This window comes from Siphateles boraxobius, unplaced genomic scaffold (genome assembly GCF_051911475.1).
Source record: "Siphateles boraxobius isolate OS27281-9 unplaced genomic scaffold, OSU_SipBor_1 83, whole genome shotgun sequence".
NCBI classification, from domain to species: domain Eukaryota; kingdom Metazoa; phylum Chordata; class Actinopteri; order Cypriniformes; family Leuciscidae; genus Siphateles; species Siphateles boraxobius.
The window spans coordinates 1,286,232-1,314,182 of NW_027509212.1; the positions used below are offsets into that span (position 1 = coordinate 1,286,232).

Consider the following 27,951-nt stretch of genomic DNA (forward strand, 5'->3'; position numbering starts at 1 on the left):
GGGAGTGAGAATGGGTTGCAAATTATTAGTTTGAATGTTAGTACATACTGTAGTAGTTAAAGACACTTATTATAAAGTGGGACCAAAAAAGTTTACATTGATCTCACTAAAAGGTTACAATAATATGTAAAAACATGAAATGCATGTTATGAACATGCTGATCTCTGGCCTCTCTGGTTCTTCTTATCCAGCCGAGGGCAGAACTGCACCAAGGCAGAAATTTCATTGAGCTCTCAAAAATTCAGATGATTGGAAATATTTTTCATGTAGCCTATATTTATATAAACATTTCAAGTATGACTGCTCATACAGGAGTTGTTTCAAACATAGCTGTGCTTGTGGTCTGTCTGAAATCTGTTATGTTTGTAATACTGCTATTCCTCCATTGTGCCTGTAGGTGGCACTACTGCCACTTGTAATTATTAGTTGTGTTCCTTAATAATAAATTCAGAAGAAGTAAAGTATCCATCAATGTTGGCTGTGTTATTTGAACGTGGTTTGCCACAAGTGTTTTATACATGTTATGTCAGTGGAAAACATAACATATTTGGCGACGAGGTGGATTAAAATTACCACGAAGCTACTACAATGAATCGTGAGTAGTTAGGCGTAACGTTACTACAACTTTTATATTGTTTTCTCTGCGTAGCTAAAGTGATCTAGATTAGCTAGGATGGCTGCTACCATTGTTCACATGGAAGGTTTTGATGAAAGCGTCGAACCGTGGACCACTTACATTGAAAGATTTGAACACTACATAGAAGCCAACAGTATTGAGGCAGACAAGAAAGTGCCTGTGCTACTCAGTGTGATCGGAGGAAAAACATATGGACTACTCCGAAGTCTTATCGCGCCGGACAAACCGGGAGAGAAAATCTTCAAGCACATCACAGACACGCTACAGCAGCACTTCAGACTTATGATCGAATATTGAAACACCTGCCCCTATGCTCAACGGACATTGTTCTTCGGACATACACTGGGCAAGCTTTGCGTCCTGAAGGTGTAATTGATGTGCATGTGAAAATGGGCAAGCAGACAGCTGTTCTTCCATTGTATGTCGTGCAGGGGGACTATCCACCACTCTATGGCAGAGAGTGGTTGCGTCAGATCAAACTGACCTGGAAAGAAATAAAAACAGTCAAATTGGAGACATTAGAAGCTGTGCTGCAGAAACATGCTGCTATTTTCTCTAAACAGTTGGGAGAAATGAAGAACATCAAAGCAAAAATAACATTGAAACCTGGATACAAACCCATGTTTTGCCAGCCCAGAGTCGTTCCGTATGCTCTTCGTCCGAAAGTCGAAGCGGAGCTGAATCGTCTCACTGAAAATGGAGTATTGACACTGGTACAGTACAGCGAATGGGCCACTCCAATAGTCCCTGTTGTAAAGAGAAACGGAGATGTGCGCATCTGTGGTGACTTTAAGGTGACAGTAAATCCTGTCTTACACATTGAACACTATCCATTACCGCGCATTGAGGACCTGTTCGCTTCATTAGCGGGAGGACAATGTTTCAGCAAATTGCACTTGTCACATGCTTACCTTCAAATGTGGGTCGAGGAGGAGTCCAGGAAGTTCCTCACAATTTCCACACAGAAAGGGCTATTCCAGTACAATCGCCTTCCGTTCGGGATCGCTTCGGCGCCAGCCATATTCCAGAGAGCTATGGACCAAATATTACAAGGTCTGCCTAATGTCCATTGTTACCTGGATGACATTCTGGTTACCGGGCGGACTGAAGCTGAACACCTGGAATACCTGGATGCAGTCCTTGGACGACTGGAGCAGTTCGGCTTGCATGCTGAAAAGGGGAAATGTGACTTCTTCAAGGACTCAGTGGAATACCTGGGTCACATAATTGATGCAGAAGGTTTGCACAAGTCATCTAAAAAAGTAAGTGCACTTGCCAATGCGCCAATTCCATCTAACATCACACAGCTGAGATCATTTCTCGGCCTGTTAAACTATTACGGGAGATTCATACCCAATCTGGCAAACATAGCGAATCCTCTGAACGTCCTGCTGTGTAAAGGGAAACGTTGGCAGTGGTCTGCAGAGTGTGATGCTGCATTCAAAAAGGCAAAAGAACAACTGGTGTCACAAAATGTCTTGACACACTATGACCCTCAGAACACCATTCGGCTTGCATGCGACGCATCACCTTATGGCATTGGTGCCGTCATTTCCCACATGCTACCCAGCGGTGAAGAAAAACTAATAGCCTTCGCATCGCGCACACTTAGCAAGGCAGAACAGAATTATGCACAGATTGAGCACGAGGCTCTGGCCATAGTGTTTGGGGTCAGAAAATTCCACCACTATCTCTACGGAAGGAAATTCACGCTTTTCACAGATCACCGATCTTTGGGCCGCAAAAAGGAATTCCGTCTATGGCGGAATAGCGCGGATGCAAAGGTGGGCATTACTTTTGTCTGCGCACAACTATACAATTGAGTACAAAAGAGCTGAGCATCATTCAAATGCTGATGGTCTTTCCCGTCTGCCCTTACAAGTAGAGCACAGTGAGAAAAAGGATGCCGTAGAGCTGTTTTACCTCGGACAGATGGAGAAACTCCCTGTCAGTGCCACTGATATCCGATGTGAGATTATGAGTGATCCAGCCTTGTCTACAGTCGTCGAAATGGTCATAAAAGGGACTCAAGCTGTCAACCTGACTGGTAATAATGAAGTCTCACCTTTTATCTCCAGACGCAATGAGCTGTCCGTCCAACACGGGTGCTTAATGCGAGGCATGAGAGTTGTTGTTCCCCTTAAGCTGCGGAAAAGAGTACTGGAGGAACTGCACACTGGTCATCCAGGAATTGTCCGGATGAAAGCCATTGCTCGCAGTTATGTGCGGTGGCCTGGGATTGATGTTGACATTGAACTGTGTGTAAAAATGTGTAAGTCATGTCAACAAATACAGAAAATGCCATCCCAGGCACCCCTGCCCCCATGGGAGTGGCCAAGCAAACCATGGGAGCGCATACATGTAGATTTTGCTGGGCCATGTGAAGGTCACATGTACCTAGTCGTGGATGACGCACATTACCACAATTTGTCTCTCAGGAGTTTGTGACTTTCCTGAAGGCCAACCATGTGAAACATATCCGTTCCACCCCATATCATCCAGCAACCAATGGGCAGGCTGAAAGGTTTGTTCAGTCACTAAAACAAGCACTGAAGACGTCTAAGGGCTCTTCTACTCTTCAGAGACGGCTGGAAACATTCTTGCTGACGTACCGCAACACACCACACCCGACGACAAGAGAGTCCCCTTCCTTGTTGTTTCTGCGCACACGTTTGGATGCCTTGAAATCCAGTGTGACAGCTGCCGTGCAACTCTCACAGACCTCCCAGGTCCTCCGCAGAGTTGGCCGTTCGAAGCCCGGACAGTTTGGAGTCGGTGATGCTGTGCTGGCTCGTGATTACAGAGGGAGAGAAAGATGGACATCAGGTGTGGTGACGGCTCAAAGTGGGCCAGTGTCTTATACTGTGGATGTAGGAGATTCTGAGGAATGGTGACGCCATGCTGATCAACTCTTGTCCATTCCGAAGCAAACAGCTGAAACTCAGGTGACACAACCACCTGACATCAGTGATGTGTCTGTTCCTGTACAGACCTCTGTAGATGACACTTCTTCGGTACCACCAACAAGGGAACAAGATGTTAACAGTGACACATCAGTAGAGCCTCAGATAAACCATGGCAAACTCAACATTCCATCAGTGCAGGTCAGACGTTATCCAGCAAGAGTGATTAAACCGCCCAACCGTCTGACATTATAGAGCCATGAGACACCCCTGCTGGGCTGAACTGTAATTAGTTATGTTAGTGAGCCTGTTCTGACATGGGGCAGAATAATCCCCGAACTGGCTCAAGGCAAGAGGCAGTCTACCCTCTACCTCTAGAAAAAAAACAAATGCATATTTTTTGTGTGACTGAGAATGCATTGTTTTCTTTGTTTCTTGATTAAGAGGGGAGGAAATGTTATATATGTAATACTGCTATTCCCCCATTGTGCCTGTAGGTGGCACTGCCACTTGTAATTATTAGTTGTGTTCCTTAATAATAAATTCAGAAGAAGTAAAGTATCCCTGAATGTTGGCTGTGTTATTTGAACATGGTTTGCCACAAGTGTTTTATACATGTTATGTCAGTGGAAAACATAACAATCTGTACATTGCATTTTTAATTGTCAATTTGTACATTTCTACTTAAATCCATATTTCCTTTCCACATAAGCAACTGATTACAATAAATTGGATAATGTACATTCAAAAAATAAACTTCTGGCTGCAGCAATAAACAATATCAGATGGCACATTATCCATTACATACTGCAGAGCTATTTCTCAAGGCTATGAGCATGATATTAAGTATATGATAAGTATATAATACAACTTTCATTCTTCAGGTCAATCATATGGAAGTTTCAATATCCTTTCAATGGTTAAGGGGATTTCCCATGCCTGACAGCGCTGGTCAATGGATTGACCTCTATGAAGTGAAACATCAGATACCATATATATTTAATTTGAGTAATAAAATGAAATAAATAAAAATAATAATAAAGATCTTGTTTGATAAGTGCCGATTGAAGTCCTTGAAATCCAAAAAAGTAGTGCTTGAAAATTCCTTGAAAGTCCTGGAATTTCATTTGACAGAGTCTGTACGAACCCTGAAAAAAGCATAATACAGTTTTTTGGCACTATTAACATGAAGGCGACAGAAGCATCTTATCGTGTCACGTATAGCGAAGGCAGGCAAACCCCATAACATCGGCGAAACACTGCTACTCGTTGCATTACACATGTTAAGCATGTTTTGTTGACTTGTGGTTAGGCTTACTGATGTTCAGTGATTCTAAAAGTAGGCTCAATTAGGCCTGCATAAAGTAAGAAATGATTTGCTGTTGCAAAGAATAGTTTATGAATGCACTTTTAAAAAAGTTGTGGAAATAAAATGTCTTCAAATACAATATTGAAAAATATTTACATTTTATAAGCTTTTCTTGAAACTCACCATTGCCTGCCTGGAACACACAAAAGATGGCATTTACTGCAGAGGCGTGTGTGGGGCAGGCGGGCTGGATTTTGGGGAAGGGGGGGCTCGGATGTCCTAACCCACTGTAAGGGGAGGCTCACATTCACCCAATTTGAAAACCCCTGGTTTAGGATCACCGACAGTGAATGTCCCTATAATATATAATAATGTACTCTATAATAGTACAAATGTACAGTAGCAAAACTGCAATGACATCATTCCATCTCTATCTCCCAATGCATCTATTAAAGCAATTGTTCACCTCAAAAAAATGATTTCATAACCTCATATTGTTCTTGAAAGTCACCAATATAACCAGGTTCATTTAGATCTGTGAGTGACCTGGTTGTTTTGAGAGCTAGCAGACGGAAGATTTATAGTGCAAAATGACTTATGTTTTACTCTACTTCACACAAATCTATTCCATGGCTTTAGGAGACTTTGAATACAGAGCATGAGTCATATGGGCATTTTGTTCTAAGATCATCTACATTGTGTCCATTCATATTAATTCCATGGAAAACACAGCCAGGATATTTCCTTTTATCGTTCATGGAAGATAGGTTTTTTGACGGTGAGTATATGATGACATAATTCTCATTATGGATGAATTTTGCTTTACTATATTATTTACCTTGTCTGCCTTGGTGCAAACTCATCTGATATTTTCTTCTATTTTTCTTCTATTTTTTGTTTTAATTTTGTTCTTTTATTGGCACAGTCAAAGATTCATTTGTGTGATTTCACGCATTGCTTCTCTCTGTCACACACAAATACTGTGTTTGAAAGGCAAATCTAGACGAGAATTATTTACATCCCCACAGATGACCTTCCTTTAGGTCTCTCTCTCTCTCTCTCTCTCTCTCTCTCTCTCTCTCTCTCTCTCTCTCTCTCTCTCTCTCTCTCTCTCTCTCTCTCTCTCTCTCTCTCTCTCCTGAAAGGCAAAGTCAGCTCGTGGGTTTCGGTGCGGAGACACGCTCCACCTTGCCTCAGGACAGCTGTAGTTCAGACAGACAGAAATAAAAAATAAAATAAAGTGAAAGAAAACTCAGAAAAACATGTCACTGTAGGCTAGGGGACATTTTCTGTATGTCCAAAGCCACCAATTGAAAATGGGAGCAAATTCATGTATTTCGTCTGGCCATATTTAGACACCCAAATTTTAAAAAGTGTGATCCTATCCTATCATTTTGTGTCTGTTGCTTTGTTTCTCAACATAAAATTGTTACCGATGCAAAATTTAAAATTTTGTACGTCTTTCATTTTTTTACATTACTAGTTAACATGAACTAAAAAAAAAAACCTAAAAAAAACATTTGTTTTAGTTTGTTAATTTTAACAAGTGGTCCCACTTTATATTAGATGCCTTTATCTACTACTTACATTAAAAAGAGAATCATTTGGTACAATGTACTTTGTAATGGAGCAGATGAAGATGATGGTCAAGAGAACCAAATAAATTGCAGTTTATTATAATGAAGATCCAGAAATGTGAAACAAACTCAATCTTGACATGAAACAAAACATAAACTATGAACTTGACAAACAAGGACCTGCACATGAAGTGTGGAAACAGCATAACGTTCATCAATAACTAGTAGACGAGAAAAACATGAAGGCTTAACCCTGCGGTGTTGAAAACCCTATAACACCTTTTGTGTTCTCCATCAAATATAAGGCATACAATCATTTAGTAAAAAAAAAAAAAAAACGCTTCATTGAAAGAAAACAGGTTGATAAAAAGACTGATTCCAATATTTGGTGATAATATAGCATAACGAGAGATTTATACACTTTTTTTTAAGCTAGTCATTTTTGACGGGGAACATTTTGTACAAGATAAAAGCATTTGAAAACAAACTTCCTGGTTAAAAATTAAATCACACTAGTGTGATAAATTGTACATACTATTTTTTTATTTAATTCAATATTGTCAAAACTACCCACAAATAATGCTTTTTAGGCAGAAATTGAGATGCATAAGCTCAGATAAAAAAGGCCTACAATCAATCAGATCCAAAAAGAAACACAAAACCTGTGCTAATCGAAAAGAAAACAAGTTGACAGAAAGAGTTAATTCAATATTTGGTTATAATACACCAGCACCGTCGAGAGCATCCTGACTGGCTGCATCACTGCCTGGTTTGGCAATACTACCAGCCGTAACCGCAAAGCCTTGCGAAGGGTGGTGCGCACTGCCAGCCGTATCATCGGAGGTGAGCTTCCCTCCCTCCAGGATATATATGCCAGGCGGTGTGTGAAGAAAGCTCGGAGGATCATCAGAGACTCTAGCCACCCGAGCCATGGGCTGCTCTCACTGCTACCCTCAGGCCGGCGGTACCGCAGCATCAGGACACACACCAGCCGACTCCATGACAGCTTCTTCCCACAAGCAATTAGATTTCTAAACTCTTGATCCCTCATGATCAATAACCATAAACATTCTAACTGTCAACACAGCACAACATAACCTACTGCATTTACATAATATATATATATATATATATATATTTGCACCTTACGAGTATCTATTCTATGTATAATTACCTCTTTTTGTATTTTTGTATACTGTTGTATATTGTAAATTGTTGTATATTGTATATTGTTGTATATTGTAAACTGTTGTATATTGTACATTGTATATTATTTATTGTTCTGTTAGTGTATATGGTACTGTGAGTAATTGTGCGCACATTAGATGTGTAATCTATGTAAATCTGATGTTTGCTGTAATTGTTTTCGTCACATCGTGTCATACTGCTATGTTGCTCGGAACTGCACCTAAGAATTTCACCCACTGTTGCACTTGTGTATATGGTTGTGTGACAATAAAAGGATTTGATTTGATTTGATTTGATTTGATAATACACCTATAAAGTAATGAGAAATGTATAAGCAATTTGTTGTAGGCCGGTCATTGTGAAGCAAAGGAAATCCTCTCCGGGTCAAAACGACTCAAACACAACCTGAACTGAAGGTTAAATACATGATACAGGGGAGCATATGACTATGACAACCAATGAGAACATGCTTTCTGAAACAAAGGAACCAATGAAAACAAGACACATATACAAAGGAACCAAACAGGGTTCTCTTGACAAACTAAAAGACGTAAATGACATTTGTATGTATTCTACATAAAAGATATAGATTGTATTGAATGTCAGCTTACTTATTTGGCTCAAGATAAGGATTTATTGAGTCCATCAAAATTAAAGACATGAAAACCTAAACAGGATGCAAAACCTCAAACCAAACGTAACATACTAACTGTGTTGATGCTGTATTGCAGAACACTATGTTCTGCTATTGAGTTGGATACGGGTAAGGTTAGCACAAGTTGGGTGGTATGGGTCGGTTTAAGGGCGGGATAAGGGGTCTCATTATAGATGCAATTACAGAAATGTTTCCATTGTTAATTTTATTTATCAAGCATCGCGTTAGTTCTGGCGGTCAGAATCAGAATAAATTCTCGAATTATGTTGTACTTTAAAATCTTGAATTAACGATATTGCATGCATTCATGTTGGTTGTGTTCTGTTTACCCTAAGGAGGGTTATTGCTGCTCTCCTTGCTATTATCCATGCGCAGGGAGTTCTCGCCCAGAACGGAACCATACCGCCAATCCAAAATGTATGGTAATTGTCAATTGTATTTGACGATCAGCAATAAGATATCCAGCAATGAACACAGAGAGTGTTTGTGGCCATTATGAAACGTCTAGTATGCTTACACTAGGATGACATAACTAGCACTGACATGTGTCCTTCACGCATCATTACTGTGGCCATAGATAAACAGCAGACAAACACACATGAGACGTGACTCAGAATCGAAGGGACTCAAAAAACCAGAGTCTGAAACATCTGAAGTGTGTGAAACGCGTGCTCCCCTGCTGACCTGTCCAGGATTACTCAACGCATGAAACGTCAATGAAAGATGTTCTGCTTTTGTAATGACTAAAGGCTACTGAATAAGTACTAACAACAGAAATATGTGTGTTCCCAAATAAACCATGTTACGGAGCCCGTAAAGGGACACGGTGATGGAAAAAAATATGAGATGGTAACACTTTACAATAAGGTTCATTGGTTACCATTAGTTTACTACATTATTTAGCATGAACTCATAATGAACTGCTCTTACAGCATTTATTAATCTTTGTTATGTTAATTTCAACATTTACTAATACTTTATTAAAATCTTGTTAACATTAGTTAATGCACTGTAAACTAACATGAACAAACAATGAACAGCTTTATTTTTTAACTAACGTTAACAAAGATTAACAAATAAAGTAACAAATGTATTGCTCATTGTTAGTTCATGTTAGTTTATACATTAACTAATGTTAACTAATGAACCTTATTGTAAAATGTTACCGAAAAATGATGCTTTTCCATTCTCTCAAAAATGTTTGTGTTCCCCGGAGAAACTTTGCGTTCGCTCGCAAACCTCTGAACGCAATGTTTCATGGGGGAATGCAAAAGTTTTGCGAGCAAAAGCGAATGTTTTGAAATATGTAGTTTCCTCCCATCTCATATTTGTGCCACCATTACGTCCCTCTAGCCTCTCTGTAAACTGTCCAGCGATATGTAAATGTGTGTGTGTGTGTGTGTGTGTGTGTGTCTGCCTCCAGACCAGTGTCCCCCTTCAACACACACAGAGTAGAGATGCTGCTGGGAGTTTGGAGCAGTTGGACAGTTTGGGAGCAGTTCCTCCCCCTAGCTCCACTTTAACCTGGCCTATATGACCCGCTTCACACCAACTGCACTTCCCCACACTGCCAACTATCACAGAAAAATCACAGTAACAAAATAAACATTTCAGCAAGAAGCCGATACATTTGCAGCAATGGATGAACGCACACGTGCTATAAGACAATGTGCTGGACACACAGTTGTCTTCTAATTATACATTCCATTTAATGCAGGAATTTCCAGCTTCCTAAAGTGCTACTCAACTATATCTTGTAGTTAAAGGATGGCACTTGTGTTTTTGCTTAATAAGTTTCTTTGCACACTTTTAAGAGCCCTCTGAAACATTGGTCACTGGTAAAACATATTGGTAATACTTTATTTTACAGTGTACTTGTTAGACGTTGCATGTACTTACTATAGTAATGTGGCATAACTGTGGCATAATGTGCACTCTCCTTTACAGAGCTAAAACAAGTAACGCCTACACCACCCCAGCATTGAACCAGCTGGGGAAACAGCAATTAAGGGCACACAAGTTCGATCTCCTTACCCCAATCACAAAACAATGAGGCGTGGATACATACAAAATAGATCTTTATTAAAGGGTTAGTTCGACCATGAAGTTGTATGGAATCCTTACCAGCACTATAGTGCATACACACTGACCCACTCTGTAGTCCCCTCCCTGGTGAGAGTTTTTGCCGCTGGAAGTTTTTCAAGAAAGTACTCCCGGTTAGTTTCCAGGGCCTCAAAACTGTGCGTTTTTACGTGAAAAAAAGATTTGCTTTTCAAAGCTTGATTAATTTAACACACAAAAAACACGCCGGTCAAAATTCTTACCTCAGTTTTAATCGGCACTATTTTCTTTCCATTTCTATCAATCTACACTGCTGTCAACGTCAACAGTGCGCACGTTCCGATCAGCTGTTGATAGCGCTACTCGCTGACAACATGTCTGACTGCGAAACTTCTGATGATGAAACCAATTTTAGCACAATGTCAGACGGAACAGATGAGGATGAAAGTAATTTTAGCACAACGCCAAAGGGATACCTTTATGAACCGGAGTATACCGATGCCGAACTTCAACAGATGGAGATAGAACGTGAAGAGAGAGTGAACTAAATCAAATAGTTTTCTCAGCAAATTGTACCTATATCCCTATATACTGTTTTTATATTAGACATCTTTTCACGTTTTTTCCACTGGAGTCTAAACATCAGCTTGTTTACCGTACAGTTTAGACATGGGATCATAAAGTTAGTAAATAGAGCTTACCCGTGGTACTGGTACAGCAAAACTCTTTAAAATCAGTTTTTTTCTTTTTCCTCCTTGGTTGGGGATGTAATCGTCTTCGCTGAAGTGAGCACTGCACACACGATAATCCTTGATTCTGGATATTTTAGCTCCCGCAGAGTAGCCGATGGCCAAATCTGTTTCGTAGCTATACCCAAAAAAAGGAAAACGATGGAATCGGAACGGTGATCCCGGCACATTCTTGTGGTCACAGCCTGGAAATGTACAAGTTCGCACCATCGTTCATTTGCTACTTTTTACGTCATTTTGTAATCGATTGTGTAAACACTATGGAACAGCTGATCGGAACGTGCGCACTGTTTACGTTGAAAGCAGCGCGGATTGATAGAAATGGAAAGAAAATAGTGAAAATAGTGCCGACCGGCGTGTTTTTTGTGTGTTAAATTAATCAAGCTTTGAAACGCAAATCATTTTTTCATGTAAAAACGCACAGTTTTGAGGCCCCGGAAACTAACCGGGAGTACTTTCTTGAAAAACTTCCAGCGGCCAGAACTCTGACCAGGGAGGTGACTACAGAGTGGGTCAATGTGTATGCACTATAGTGCTGGTAAGGATTCCATACAACTTCATGTCTTAAATGGGTGAACTAACCAAATCAATCATAAATTAAACTAAATAAATCATAAACCTCACAATATCAGCTTACGAACACCAAAACAAAACAAAAAAACGAAAATCACCAAAAACAATCAAAACCAAAGCAAAACAGCAGCGTCGAAGCCAAACGCCCAATTTACAGGCCGACAAGCGGGACTTCCCGTCAGATATCAGGCAAACCAACCCCTCATACATCACTGAACAGAGAAATACTGCGTCATACATACACCAAATAAACTCAATAGTCCTGCGCACGCACATGAACAATACATTGAACACACCGAGCCGTAGAGCAGCAGTCACTCACAGCCCTCCGCGCTGTTCATGAAATACATTTTCTTCCCGAACTGGAACTATAACAGCAACGCAGGAGAACCAGCCTCTTAAGCAGTACAATACGTCCCCACGAACATGTGGTTCATTAATATCACTCAGTACTTAAATATATAATTACACTATAACAATTAAAATAAAGGGTTACACATAATCACTATTTTAAGGTGTCATTGTTAGAGTGTAATTATACATTATGTACTGAGTAACATGCACTTACTATAGGGTTAGAGTTTGGTTTTAGGGTTAGTTGGATGTCATTATAATTTAAAGTTATTACTATAGTAACATAACATGTAACATATGTAACAATGACACTGTAAAATAAAGTGTTACCAAATAAAGTGTAACCAAATGTATTTTTAAGATTTGAAGTAGACTAAGTGCACATTCAATACAATTAAGCCCACTTCTTTTCACAAGCATATGATAATGCATTATGTGCTTATTGTCTATAAGAATGAGTTTGTGAATTAGACACTCACTACAGCATTACAGGTCATAGTCTTGTCGTAGACTGTACTTGACCCAAACTTGACCCCCTTCACTGTATGTGAATGTATGTATATATGTGTGTGTATTTATGTGTGTGCGCATAAAGGGCAAAGATAGCATTTTAAGTGTGTGTATGACCTCAGGGGGAGTTAATGTATGCAGGGTTCACTGCGCACTATAGTCCAGAGCAGGAGACATTCACTGCTATCGGCACACTGACATTTAAACGTGTGTGTGTGTGTGTGTGTGTGTGCGAGCGTGTGTGCGTGCGTGCGTGCGTGCGTGCGTGTGTGTGTGTGTGTGTGTGTGTGTGAGCGAGCGTGCGTGAGCGAGCGTGCGTGTGTGCGTGTGTGTACATGCTAGCAGTTGATGTGGGTTTTGTTGTCTGTCAGCATGTAGAAGTGTATTATTGTCTGACAGTTTTCATTCTCTGACTTTGAACAGGATGATTAGTCTGTATATTAAATATGATTAAAGCAGCTTTAAATACTACATTCAATCATACATTCTTCACCCAGTATGGTGAAATACATCCGTTAAAATGTTCCCTTTGATGTGATTTTCATTTGTGAGTGACTGGCAGCAGGTGGCGATATTTTTCATCAGAGTAATTGCCACTTCATCCAAGAACAGATAGTCTTCTTCACATGTTGTTGACATATCATCTCTACACTGGTTAATTGATTTCTGTATCAATTACAATGTATGGCTATTGACCTATTTGGCCCTAAATGATTTATCTCCTGTGTATTTAACTGATCTTCTATTGCCTTACAATCCATCATGCTCTTTAAGGTCACAAAACTCTGGGCTTTTGGTAGTACCTAGGATATCTAAGTCCACTAAAGGAGGGAGAGCGTTTTCACATTTGGCTCCTAAACTCTGGAATTGCCTTCCTGATAATGTTCAGGGCTCAAACTCACTCTCACAGTTTTAATCATATCTCTTTACCCAAGCATTCACATACTGCATCACATAACTTGGTACTCCAGTCATACCAGATCAAATGCACATACTTATCTTTTCTTAATGTTATGAAAAGCAGCTACGCTAATTATTTTGGTAAAACTTTATTTAGATAGTCCACTTTAAACATTCTACTAACTATAAGTTACTTTGCAGCTACATGTCAACTAACTGTCATTAGAGTATTAGTAGACTGTCTAGTTAATATCTGCTAACACTTTATTGTGTTGGTCCCCCAACAGATATTCTACTGACTATAAGTAACTTAGCAACTTGTTCTCCTAACCCGAACCCTAACACCTAACCCTAACCTAACAGTCTACTGACAGTCTACTACAGCCTACTAATACTCTAATGACAGTTAGCTGACATGTAGTTGAAAAGTTACTTAGGCAAGGTAAGGCAAGTATATTTATATAGCACATTTCATACACAATGGTAATTCAAAGTGCTTTACATAGAAGAAATTAAAATAATCAAAAGAAATCAGAATAATTAAAACAGCTTAGAATAAAAGATAAAATACAGAAATAATCAAAAGAAATCAGATTAGTTAAAACATAAAATAAAATACAGTGCAAACAGTCGGACGAACAGTGGCACAGTGCTCATTCAGTAAATGCACAGTTAAACAGATGTGTTTTGAGTCTGGATTTGAATGTGACTACTGTAGGAGCACATCTGATCTCTTCTGGAAGCTGGTTCCAGCTGCGGCTGGCATAATAGCTAAAAGCAGACTCGCCATGCTTAGAGTGAACCCTTGGTGAACCCATTATTTACTTATAGTTAGTAGAATGTCTAAAGTGACTATCAAAATAAAGTGTAACAATTATTTTCCATTTGTTTTTCTGTTTTATCTCGGGATGCCCATCCAGAGTTTACTATAGAGAGTACATCAGCTCCGGTTTGGATCCAGCTTCTTATGTAGACTTCAGATGCCCAACACCTGTGAAGAGATGACTCCGACTCCTACAAGGACTTCAGATGATGCCAACTTTCTAATATATTTTTATGCAATATCACACGAGTAACGAGCGCAATATCACATGATCAAAATAAAGTGCTGCTTTTGTCCAGAAGAGCACAAATGCAAATGTGATTGGCTTATTGATTTTATACAACAGTTCAATAAATAAGAAGTTACTATTGTGTTATGTTTTAGACACAATATTATCTGGATTTGCTAAATTTTGCCAACGATTTTACCTATAAAGCCAGAGCAGAACTGTTGTGTGTTTCCGAACAACACAGTGTTTCGTTTCTGAATGAATCCGTGTTTTGAACTAATTGATCTGGTGAACCAATGATCCAATGGCCCATTCATAAAGAGAGGCATTAACTTCATTCCTGAATTTATCGGCTGTTTGAACGAATTGAATGAATTAATGGCTCAATGGGTGCTTCTCATTTCTTAATTGTGCATCCACGTTTCCTTTCCTTGCCTCCTTTCCTTGCGTCTCAGCTCCACCCCCTGTAGGATGAGGGAAGGCTGCAAAGAAAGAAATTGAGGATAGAGGAATCAAAGGCAATCTTGTTTGTGCATTTTAATATTTTTGATCACTCAAGTGTCACTTCACAACGTCAAGAGCTGTGCACCGGGGATCTGCCTTTATGTTGTATGTTTGGATATTTAAGAAATTAATAATAAATAATAATAAAGCAAACTGCCCTGTTGAAATAGATGAGATTTGTGGTTTATTTAAACTACAAAGATAAAACATAAATTACAATTATTCTGAAAGATGTGAAGGGGGAGAAGAATTTATACATGCGTCAGGTTTCTCGCCAAGAAAGACTTCTGCATAGGATACACCTGTGCATCCTCGCTCATTGCTCCTATGGAAGCCTCCCTCTGTCACAATCACCAGAGAGAGTGTCCCTGATCCCCACCAGAGGACACTTCACCCCGGACAATCACCACACTGTCACGGACTCCATTCCCCATAATCCTTTGCCCAGACAAATCAGCCATGATTACATCCACCTGTGTGTCATTAGCTTGTTTAGCTCACCCTATATAAGCCTGGTTTTCTCATTCATTCCCTGTGAAGTCTTGTTTAGTGTTCCTACTGCAATTCTGAGCATTCTGTCTGTTGTTCCCGTGCTCATGTTTTTGATCTCTGCCTGTACTTGGATTATCCTATTTGCCTGTGTCCCTGTGCCCTGTGATTGTTTGGACTGCTGTGTGTTTATGACCTCTTGCCTGTTTACTGGATTACGTCTTTGGATTACCCTCTGTACAATAAACTGCATTTAGTGATGGCAAAATGAGGCTTCCTGAACCACTGAGACCTCGCAGCCCATTGCTTCACCCAAAGGTTCATTACTCGAAGCTTCATTCAGCATTGCTCACTAGTGACACCTAGCTATGGTGCAAAGAAGTAGCAGACAAATTAATTAATTCTGAACCAATGACCAAATAAGTCTGCTCAGACTTATGATGTCCATATACCCACCCCCTGTTCTATTTATTTTTTTATTATTTTTATTTATTTATTCTTCTTTCTGTTAATGACTGTAACCTTTCAATTGCAATAATAAAAAATACCTGAGCAGTAATTTGTTCAATTGCCTAGGTATAAAATAAAATAAAATATGAATCTTTCTCTGTCTGAATTTACTTGTGCAGAGACAACTGTCACACACACAGTTAATTAATCATTCATAAATTGTTTGGATAGTGACAGTATGAACAACAAAAGTGACACTGTTGAGTGCAGTGCTTATGGTGGAAGGAGTGTAATAAAGTAAACAGCAACAGAATAGTCTGGGGTGGAAAAAGTTAAGAATGGTTTCAAGGGTGTTTTGTGCAGTGTACTGTTACTAGTTTTATTGCAGTGTGGTGGTTATGGGACTGGGGATATAGAGGAGCAAACTGCAACACTGCAGCTTGGGCTTGGTGAAGGAAGGATTACAATCCTTCAAGTGTGTTGGGGTTTAGAAGATTCCTCTTCTTGGACAAAACCTCTACAGCATCGGAAAATATCCTTTCACAAGGAACAGAGGATGCAGAGGAACATAAAAATGCCAATGCCAGTTGGTATAAATGAGGATACTGATGCTTCTGTTGATGCCAGACTTTGATCTCCTCTTTCTTGCCGGCTCCATTACCAGGAAAAAGGAAGAGTCGCAAAAAGCAAACAAATCCAAAAGGGGAATCCAAAACAAAAAGCAGTCCAGTCCCGATCCAAAAATCCAAAGCAATCCAAAAAATCTTATCTAATTGATATAACAAGACTATAATATAGCCACTATAATTAATAATAACAATATACTATAAGTATAGTATACAGCCCTAACATATGACACAATAATATATGACACAATAACGACAATGACAATGAGAGTTCTCTGACTCTCTGACACTACTACAACTGCTTCTACTACTCCCGACAACACCCAGAAGGTTGCGCGCGTTTCAAACCCCCTTTATCCGAAAGCGACACTCAGACCGAACCGATGACGTATCCACACAAACCGAGGCCTCGTTTGTCATTAGTCACGTGATTTTCACGTTAACAACACAAGCCTTGAATCGCGGCTTCATCTGGCATGCCCATTTTTTCTATTTCTTGAAAATTGATGTGCAATTAATTTAGATTAATTGGCATACCATGTAATTAATTTTGATTACAATTGTAATAACTTGACAGCCCTAATACTGTATAAATTCATCTCTGTGAGCATGTGGATAGGTCTCTTAAAGTTGATGCTTCGAAAACTACACAAAGAGAACACAACAGTAACCCATATGACCCCAAAGTCTTCTAAAGCATAACAATAAGTGTGTGTGACAAAAATAGTAATATTTTGTAATGTATTCTGTGTTCCTTGTGTTTTTGTTTCGCTGTGTGGGCTTTTAGTTTATATTTCCTTTTCCTGTTCCTGTTTCCCTTTGTGATTCCCTCATTGTTCTCACATGCGTCTTGTTACTTTTATTAGTTCTTGTGTTCCTGGTCAGTCTTGTCCTACCATGGCATTTTATTGGTGTGCTCAGTTTTGGTTTCCTTGTTTGTAGGCCCTTGTTTATAGAGTTAGTTGTATCTTTGTTATATATCAATAATAAATCGCTGCATTTGGATCCTGCTCTCCTTTATCTCCTTTATCTCCTTTTTTAGTCACCCTCCGAATATTACAAACCTTATTTTCACTTCTTGCCAATTGTCACACGCAGATGAATGATTTCATATACAGTGCATTTTGAATGGTAGGGGGTTGAGTAAATGATGAGAGAACCCAATTAAATTCCTTCAAAGTTGGACAAAATTCTGTTATACTGCAGTAAATTAAAATACAGTATGTTTGCACAGAGTAATTGTAAGATTTAAGTGTTACGATGTGGCAGGAATGAAGCAGAGAGTGAATCCAATCGCAAGCACTTTAATAGTCCGACAAGCAGGTGATCCAAGGAAAACTCAGAATACGGTACTCAGTACACAGAACAAGGAAACTATGAACACACAAGAGCAAACATTACAACATTAAGAACTCACCAGGACTGAACTAAAACACAGGGTTTAAATACAGGGGAACGGATGAGTGAAACAAGACACAGCTGGGTAAATTAACTAACACAGGTGGTAAACATGAACACAAACGAGGAGCGGGAAAACTAGACGGGAATAAACCAAATACACAATAATGGGGGAAACACAAGACAGACAGGAACAAGACATGAACCCACACCGTGACATAGCCCCCCCCAAAATGGGCGGCTCCCGACGCCCCTTAAAACAAAAATACAAAAGTTCAGGAGGGTGGTGAAGCGGAGGTGGTCTTGGGGGAGGGAAGGAGGGCCAAGTCTGTGCAGGGGAATGTGACTGCAGGCGACCAGGGCGGAGCAGGACGCGCGAACGGCCAGGGCGGAGCAGGACACGCGGGCGGCCAGGGCAGCGACGACCCCTCGGGCGGCCAGGGCGGCGACGACCCCTCGGGCGGCCACGACCCCTCGGGCGGCCACGACCCCTCGGGCGGCCAGGGCGGCGACGACCCCTCGGGCGGCCAGGGCGGCGACGACCCCTCGGGCGGCCAGGGCGGCGACGACCACTCGGGCGGCCAGGGCGGTGACTCAGGCGCAGGAACAGCAGACACTGGCTCAGGAATAGCAGACACCGGCTCAGGAACAGGAACAGACAACACACACACTGGCTCAGGAACAGGAAAAGACAACACACACACTGGCTCGGGCTCAGAAACAGACAACACACACACTGGCTCGGGCTCAGAAACAGACAACACACAATCTGGCTCGGGCACAGAAACAGACAACACACACACTGGCTCGGGCTCAGAAACAGACAACACACACACTGGCTCGGGCTCTGAAAAAGACAACACACACACTGGCTCAGGAACAGGAACAGACAACACACACAATGGCTCAGGAACAGGAACAGACAACACACACACTGGCTCAGGAACAGGAACAGACAACACACACACTGGCTCGGGCTCAGAAACAGACAACACACACACTGGCTCGGGCTCAGAAACAGACAACACACACACTGGCTCGGGCTCAGAAACAGACAACACACACACTGGCTCAGGAACAGAAGCAGACAACACACACACTGGCTCAGGAACAGGAACAGACAACACACACACTGGCTCGGGCTCAGAAACAGACAACACACACACTGGCTCGGGCTCAGAAACAGACAACACACACACTGGCTCGGGCTCAGAAACAGACAACACACACACTGGCTCAGGAACAGAAACAGACAACACACACACTGGCTCAGGAACAGGAACAGACAACACACACACTGGCTCAGGAACAGGAACAGACATCACACACACTGGCTCGGGCTCAGAAACAGACAACACACACACTGGCTCGGGCTCAGAAACAGACAACACACACACTGGCTCGGGCTCAGAAACAGACAACACACACACTGGCTCGGGCTCAGGAACAGCAGACACACACACTGGCTCGGGCTCAGGAACAGACAACACACACACTGGCTCGGGCTCAGAAACGGACAACACACACACTGGCTCGGGCTCAGAAACGGACAACACACACACTGGCTCGGGCTCAGGAACGGACAACACACACACTGGCTCGGGCTCAGGAACGGACAACAAACACAGTCTCTGGATCAGCAGAAGTGATGTGAACAGTCTCTGGTTCGGCCATCTTGTCCGTAGACACTGACTCGGAGGCGGCCATCTTGTCCGTAGACACTGGCTCGGAGGAAGTGACGTGAACAGTCTCTGGATCGGCAGACGTGACGTGAACAGTCTCTGGATCGGCAGACGTGACTTGAACAGTCTCTGGATCGGCAGACGTGACCTGAACAGTCTCTGGATCGGCAGACGTGACCTGAACAGTCTCTGGATCGGCAGACGTGACCTGAACAGTCTCTGGATCGGCAGACGTGACCTGAACAGTCTCTGGATCGGCAGACGTGACCTGAACAGTCTCTGGATCGGCAGACGTGACCTGAACAGTCTCTGGATCGGCAGACGTGACCTGAACAGTCTCTGGATCGGCAGACGTGACCTGAACAGTCTCTGGATCGGCAGACGTGACCTGAACAGTCTCTGGATCGGCAGACGTGACTTGAATAGTCTCTGGACTGGACAGGTGGACCAGCGGCGAGGACTTTGGGGCTGTAAGGAAGTACAGGGAGGACTTCCAGGCATTGCGGGACGCGGGAAGTCCTCTTCCTCCTCCGTCTCCGAGAGCGAGAGGGCGCTGGGCTGGACGGAACCAGCGGTGAGGGCGCTGTGCTGGACGGGACCAGCGGTGAGGGCGCTGTGCTGGACGGGACCAGCGGTGAGGGCGCTGTGCTGGACGGGACCAGCGGTGAGGGCGCTGTGCTGGACGGGACCAGCGGTGAAGGCTCTGTGCTGGACGGGACCAGCGGTGAAGGCTCTGTGCTGGACGGGACCAGCGGTGAAGGCTCTGTGCTGGACGGGACCAGCGGTGAAGGCTCTGTGCTGGACGGGACCAGCGGTGAAGGCTCTGTGCTGGACGGGACCAGCGGTGAAGGCTCTGGCCGGACGTGGCTGACGTGAAGCTCTGGACGCTGGGCTGGACGGAACCAGCGGGGACGGTCTCTGGCTGGACGGTCTCTGGCTGGACGGTCTCTGGCTGGACGGTCTCTGGCTGGACGGTCTCTGGCTCTTCGTGGCTGACGTGACGCTCAGGCTTGGTGGGTACTGTGGGGTTGCAGGGCTCCGTGTCTGCCAAACCCACAGTAATGGTTGAGCCACACAGTAACAAGGCCAAATCAATATAACACTCTAAAGTCCATTGAGGATCGTGCAGTGGCATGACTGACCCGAATGGCTCAGATAGTCCACTTCTAAAGAATATCATAAGGCACAAAGAGTCCATTGAAGTTTCATTTGCCAGTTCAACAAAGTCTCTTACATACTCCTCTATTGGCCGGTCTCCCTGACGAAGACACATAATCAGTGCTGCTGGATTCATCATTTTGGTGAGTTCTTCTGTTACGATGTGGCAGGAATGAAGCAGAGAGTGAATCCAATCGCAAGCACTTTAATAGTCCAACAAGCAGGTGATCCAAGGAAAACTCAGAATACGGTACTCAGTACAGAGAACAAGGAAACTAGGAACACACAAGAGCAAACATTACAACGTTAAGAACTCGCCAGGACTGAACTAAAACACAGGGTTTAAATACAGGGGAACGGATGAGTGAAACAAGACACAGCTGGGTAAATTAACTAACACAGGTGGTAAACATGAACACAAACGAGGAGCGGGAAAACTAGACGGGAATAAACCAAATACACAATAATGGGGGGAACACAAGACAGACAGGAACAAGACATGAACCCACACCGTGACATTAAGAGAGTAGGGCCAATTTTTAAAAGTGTGTGTGTGTGTGTGTGTGTGTGTGTGAGTGTGTGTGTGTGTGTGTGTGTGTGTGTGTGTGTGTGTGTGTGTGTGTGTGTGTGTGTGTGTGTGTGTGTGTGTGTGTGTGTGTGTGTCTGTGTCTGTGTCTGTGTGTGTGTGTGTGTGTGTGTGCATGAAAACATTAAGGGCCCTATCTTGCACCCAGCACAATTGACTTTATAAACAAAGCATGTATCATTCCTATTTTGCACCTGACGCACAGCGCACTTTTCCCTCCACAGACGCACGTTAGGGAATTCCCTAAATTAGGGAATTAACTTGTGCTAACTTGCAGTAATGTACTGTAGCTACTTCAGACCAACACATTTTACATTTGCGAGATCCGGCCACAAAGTTACTTGCGTTTCGCGTTTGATACTTGCGTTTCAGATCGTTAAAATAGGGCCGTTGAAATATGTCATTATGACACACAAAATCAAACTCTCTCACACACACTATCCTCTCTCTGTATCTGTACTGTCTTCATCTCTCTGATTTTTATAGAGTCACCAGCATTGTAAAAACAGAGACTAACTCTCATCTGCAAACAACACACATATGGTCAAACATCCACAAGTACTTTTGATATAATTAGGCCTGTTTGTGGCAGAGGTGGAGTCAGTGCTGATTCACTAAAGCTCTGCACCACAAAACAGGGCCATCTACATCTGTAAAACACAAAGGTTTAAGCAGAAAACTGCCATTTTAATCTCCTTCTGCATTCCAGGGCAGTCTAAATTCAACTGATAGTTTTATAGTTGCACAAGACGAAACAGTGTTTACTTGGGTTTGCCACTATGCAATAACACAGATATAAAATCGATGCACTTACTGTAACTGTATAAAAAAGTCACCACGAATTAGATATATATTTTCAAACATCCTCCTATACAGGAGCACTGTCTTTAGAGACAGGATCTTGAGCTCGACTGACTCAAAGGGACCTCTCTGTAGACCAGAAAAGACCACAGAGAGGTCCCATGGTACTTTCCCAGTGACCTAACATCGACTGCATCGTGTTGTGCTTCGATGGCGGCAACATACACTTTCAAGGTGGAGGGGGACAGTCTCTGCTCCAACCTCTCTTTCAGGAAGGAAATCACAGAACTGATCGGGCATTTCTGCGGGTCTTCCTACAGGGAAGAACACTACTCAGCAAAAAGAATCCACTTCAAAGCATAAGCGCGCCTGATAGAGGGGGCTCTAGTTTGAGTGATGGTGTCTACAACCGCCGGTGATAGGCCACTTTAGTCCTCCGCGTCCTGTCCAGAGGTCCCTTTCACACGTGGAAGTTCCAGAGGTCTGGATGCAGGTGCCATATGGTTCCCCATCCCTAAGAAAGCAGGTCCTTCCAGAGGGGAATCCGCCTGGGCGGGGCTGTCACAAGGAGCATCCAAGAACCAGGTAAAGGTGGGCCAGTAAGGAGTAACCAACAAGACCCGCTCCTCGTCCTCCCTGACCATACACAGTGTCTATGCGAGCAGGCTCACTGGGGGAAACACATACTTGTGTAGGCCATGGGGCCAGCTGTGTGCCAGTGCATCAGTGCCGAGGGTCTCCTCGGTCAGGGAATAGAACTGGTAAAGGGGGGACTTCTGGGAGGCAAACAGGTCTACCTTTGTCCCCGAATTGACTCCAGATCAGATGGACCAACTGGGGGTGGGGACTCCATTCTCCCGGGAGCATGAGCTGTTGTGAGAGCGCGTTAGCCGCACGATTGAGCTTGCCCGGGATGTGAATGGCGCAAAGCGACTTGAGCCGCTGCTGACTCCAGAGGAGGAGTTTTGACATGCAACATGAGCATACCCCACCTTGGTTGTTGACATACGCAACGGTCACAGGACCAACACGTGCTTGCCCTGAAGCAACGGTCAAAACCTGCTCAGGACAAACAGCACTGCCAGCAACTCCAGGCAAATGGTATGCCACTGCAGTCAAGGTCCCGTCCAGGAGCCCGAAGCTGCATGCCCGTTGCACAACAAAATGCCTGTACACATGTTCTAAGTGTACTCCAGTAAGTAGAAAGGCAGGTCTGACCAGGGGCTTAATGTTTGGAGACAGCTCTGTGTAAATGTCACACGGAGTAGCCGCAGTGCCATGTAGCCAGTGCTGTAGCCTTCTCATATGCATAAATCCAAATGGAGTTACGGCGGCTGCGGATGCCATATGCCCCAGGAGCCTCTAAAATAGTTTCAGTGGAACATATTTAGGCTGTTCATATTTAGGAAGCTAGAATGAGCCAGTCATCGACATTATTAATGTGTATGCGAATGCCCACCTCCCTGAACAGGGTACGGGCAGCCTTCGTAACTTTGGTAAAGTTGTGGGGAGACAGGGATAGCCCAAATGGGAGGGCCTTGTACTGATATGCTTGACCCTCGAAAGCAAAGCATAGGAACGGTCTGTGTCAAGGTGAAATCGAGACATGAAAGTACGCGTCCTTCAGGTCAAGCGCTGCAAACCAATCCTGGTAGCGAACGCACGTTTCTGCTTGAGTATCTTGAACAGGAGTTTGTGAAGGGCCCTTTTCAAGACACGCAGATACAAGATTGGCCGTAACCCACCGCTTTTCTTGGGTACAATGAAGTATGGGCTGTAAACCCCTGACTTCATCTCGGCTGCAGGAACAGGCTCTATTGTTTCCTTCGCCAGCTGGACCGCAATTTCCGCATGCAGGACAGGTCTGTCTTTGTTTGCCACAGAGATAAGAAGGATGCCGCTGAACCTGGGGGGACACCTTGCGAACTGAATCACGTAGCCGGGAAGGGCTAGCCAGGCTCCCAGGCTCCCATTCTCCGCATGTAAAGGCAGTGATTGTGGTGTGAAACTTACCTGGCTTTTTCTGGGTACCGTGAGGGACTGGCTAAGGAGGCGTGAGGAAGCATTTTGTTGCCTGGAGGACGCAGTCAGTCTCCATACACAGTTCCTGCATCAACCCCAGCTCAGAAATGCCCTTGTACCCTTTCCATGTAAACTGGTTATATCTCTTAAAGCTGCAGTAGAGAGTTTTGATAAAACGTTGACTTAGCCATAAAATTTGAACAAGCACAACTTACAGGTCCCACCCTCCTTGCTCTCTGCTGCGCTCTGCTCTACAGCCCTCCCTACACAGCTCCTCCCCCACAGCCCTTCCCCCACAGCGGAGCCTGCCGTGAACGCGCAGGCTAGTAAGCAGGGGCACCGATGACTCGAATAAACAGTAATGGCACATTCACTATAGGAACGAAACATCAACAATATGCTTTACATTGACTATGGCCTGCCCATACTTTGACTACAAACTTGGTCCTCAAATCATTATGTATTTTGCAATACATGTAACTTTATAACGTTGCACTCTTTCTATAAGTTATAAATAGCTAGTAAGATAACGTTAATATAACGGTAACTAACGTTACAGTATGTAATTATTCTAGCGATATGTAATGCTAGATAAGGTTTGCTAGTACATTATTTCAGCAACATGACAAGCCAGTGAATTAGCAGGTTTCAACTGTTGCTTAGATCAGTGCCTGACATTTTATCAACATGTTATGCAGCTAGAGTTTTGACACCGAGTCAATGAGCTCTGTCTAATTCTTTCTTTTTCGCTTGTTTATCGTCATCGGTCTTTTTCCTTTTACCTCTTTGTTTTATGAGCAGGTGCCACTCGAGAAATTGGCTGTTTAGGTTGTTTCTTCGCCATTAGCACAGCTGCTGCAGCACACCGGCAATCTTGAGCTTGAACGACGGTACACGCTTGCGCTGATCAAGAGAGGGGTGTGACCAGCGCGTACACGAGCATGATTGACACTGCTAAGACATTCCTCCTGGCTCTGATTGGTTGTTTCTGACCGGGAGCGGTGTATTTCTGCAAATGGTAATAGGACCACTGGGAGGAGCCAGAGGAGCTTGATTTTTTCACAGATTATCTGTCTCATATTCTACTGTCAGGACATAATGACAGTTTAACAAATATGTAAAATATATATTTTTTTTACAAAAGTTACCTACAGCAGCTTTAAGCCTAGTAGTGAATGTTTTGTGTAGGATAACCATATTCATCAGCACAGTCACGCAGAGTCGAAGCACAACCAAAACAATATTTTTCCACAAAATGCATGCAATTTTTTATTGTGTTTAACCGCTAGAGGGGCAAAAGTTACATAGCGTACCTTTAATGAACAAGTAAAACGTTACTTGTAACTGGTATTAGTGCAGTAATTGCACCAATGTTTGCAAATTAAAAGGTTTAATAAAATCAATGAATTAGGATTTTTATTTTGCAAAGTTGCAGCCATGCATTTATTAAGATGTGGTCAATTCCTTTTAGAGTGTACAGGAGGTGGCCTTATTTACCCTCTGGCTCATCTTACCCACTCTCCTGTCTTCCTTGTATCGTTTAAGTCCTATCACGCACAAACACATTTCAGGCTACTGCCTCTTTTAAAACTATGAGTGATTGTGTGTGTGTGTGTGTGTGAGAGAGAGAGAGAGAGAGAGAGAGAGAGAGAGAGAGAGAGAGAGAGAGAGAGAGAGAGCACAGGTTTATTTATGAGTGGATCTGTGTAAGGGGTAATGTATTCATAGCCGTGTGTGAGTGAAGAGAGAGAGAATGTGTGTGTGCCAGTTTATTCATGGTTGTGGTCTCTGTCACACACACAACGCTGAGTCACAGCAGTCAGACTCACATCCAGCAGCCCAGTGAGCAGATAAGTTTAAACACACACACAATGACACAAAGAGACAAACACAGCCATGCACACACAAATGCATGTACACAAACAAACTTTTTACACATAAATAAAGAAATCAGAGCAGTAAATAGAATAGCAAGGACTCTCTCTTACATGTCACATCTCAGATGTTTTTTAGGCCGAAACATTGTACGAGGGCACAAGTTTTAGATAAAGCCTGAGGTAAAACATTCAGTCTTGAACAGCTCAGTGCCTTTTGAATCCTCCCTCATCTCTCTCTCCTCTGATGATGCACCTGTGAAACACTGATCAGCCGGCTCAAGGTCATCATGTACCACTGACAGAATTATCACTTTATCTCTAAACAATCAATACTGCATTATTATTTTTCTGCATGTTCCATAGTGATATCTTGATATTTTTGGTACTTTTTTGGTCAGTAAATAATGGTGCAAAGACAAAATCCTTATATATGGAGAGAGACATATATGCATGAATAGCATTCTCTAGGCTAAACCCTGAAATGCATCAACAACATCAATGCAACATTTTGTGTGTGTGTGTGTGTGTGTGTGTGTGTGTGTGTGTGTGTGTGTGTGTGTGTGTGTGTGTGTGTGTGGTGTGTGTGTGTGTGTGTGTGTGTGTGTGTGTGTGTGTGTGTGTGTGTGTGTGTGTGTGTGTGTGTGTGTGTGTGTGTGTTTTGTGTGTGTGTGAAATAACTGCTTTCCTATTTAGGTTGCTACTTGTTATATCAATTTTATATTATTATTGCGAAAATCTTCCAATATTTTTTTTTTCATTTCCATCTGCTTTTTCTTTATATTTCACATAAATGTATTCTGACATTTCAGGCATGTCAGTTTTTGCCACTGTGAAATAACTACTTTAATATTTAGCTTGCTACTTTTTATATTAATTTTATATTATTATTGCGAATATCTTCCAATATATATTTTTTTAATTTCCATCTGTTATATTTATATTTATAATTACATATAGGGAATGTTAAATATCATGTTCAAGTTCAGACTTATATTTAGTAAAAAAGTAAATAGCAAGCTGCCATTTAATTTTCTTCCATGGAAATGAGCTCTGTAAATTTTAGACTGACAGTTCACTGCATCTTCAAGAACAGAAAGAAAAAAAAATCAATTTATATCAATTTATATTTAATGACAAAATAAATAATGAAAAAAAAGTTGCATCAGATTGTATCCATGCATTTCCGAAGGAAACATGCAGTATGGTTAATATAAAGAGTTAACCTTGTAGCAAATATAATGCTAATGTTTTCCAAATGTATTGTAGTGGTACCATGGTTACAGTGATATTTTTTATATACCATGCACTAAACACATATTAATATATCATGGTACACTTTAAAAAGTAGTAACCTGCAATTGTTACATTAAAGATCTATTTCTACCTGATTTAAGCCATACTTTTGTTGGTATAAATGCATATATTTAGGTTGTTTAGATTATATTAAATATGTTTGACTATAAATTCAGTTAACTTGGATGAGGTTCCCAATTTTTTTTGCGTTTTTACATGAAAAAAAAAACATTTTTGTTTGCTTCTATGGTGCATTCTCCCAACATGTTTGCTTGTGCTAATTAAAGGCTAATTTTGCATGGTCACCATCACCATGCGATAAATATTAAGAATTATACGCAAATTATATGCAAAGATCTAAAAACTAAACCATGTCAGTTATCACAATTAAGCTACAAGACCATCTAGAGAATTAAGGGGGCTGAAAACCAATTCTGTTTAACGCGAACATGTGTTTTGTTTCACTCGGACCATCTCTATTTCTTATGCATAGCTTTAGATGCGAGATTATCATCACAGCATCGTTTATTATCATCCAAACTGCAACAGCGTTGCTACGTCAGTCAGTGCGTCTTCTCTCTGCGCGCAACCACCGAT

The 27,951-nt window shown here is 42.1% G+C and overlaps 1 long non-coding RNA gene across 1 annotated transcript in view; it reads right to left on the minus strand.

The window, feature by feature from the left end:
• LOC143730892 (uncharacterized) overlaps nt 1–11,983 on the minus strand; it is a 462,574-nt gene extending 450,591 nt beyond the window's left edge. Inside the window, exon 1 of the long non-coding RNA XR_013200674.1 lies at nt 11,949–11,983. This is a non-coding gene — a long non-coding RNA (uncharacterized LOC143730892). The remainder of the gene's footprint in view (nt 1–11,948) is intronic.
• Between the last annotated feature and the right edge of the window lie 15,968 nt (nt 11,984–27,951).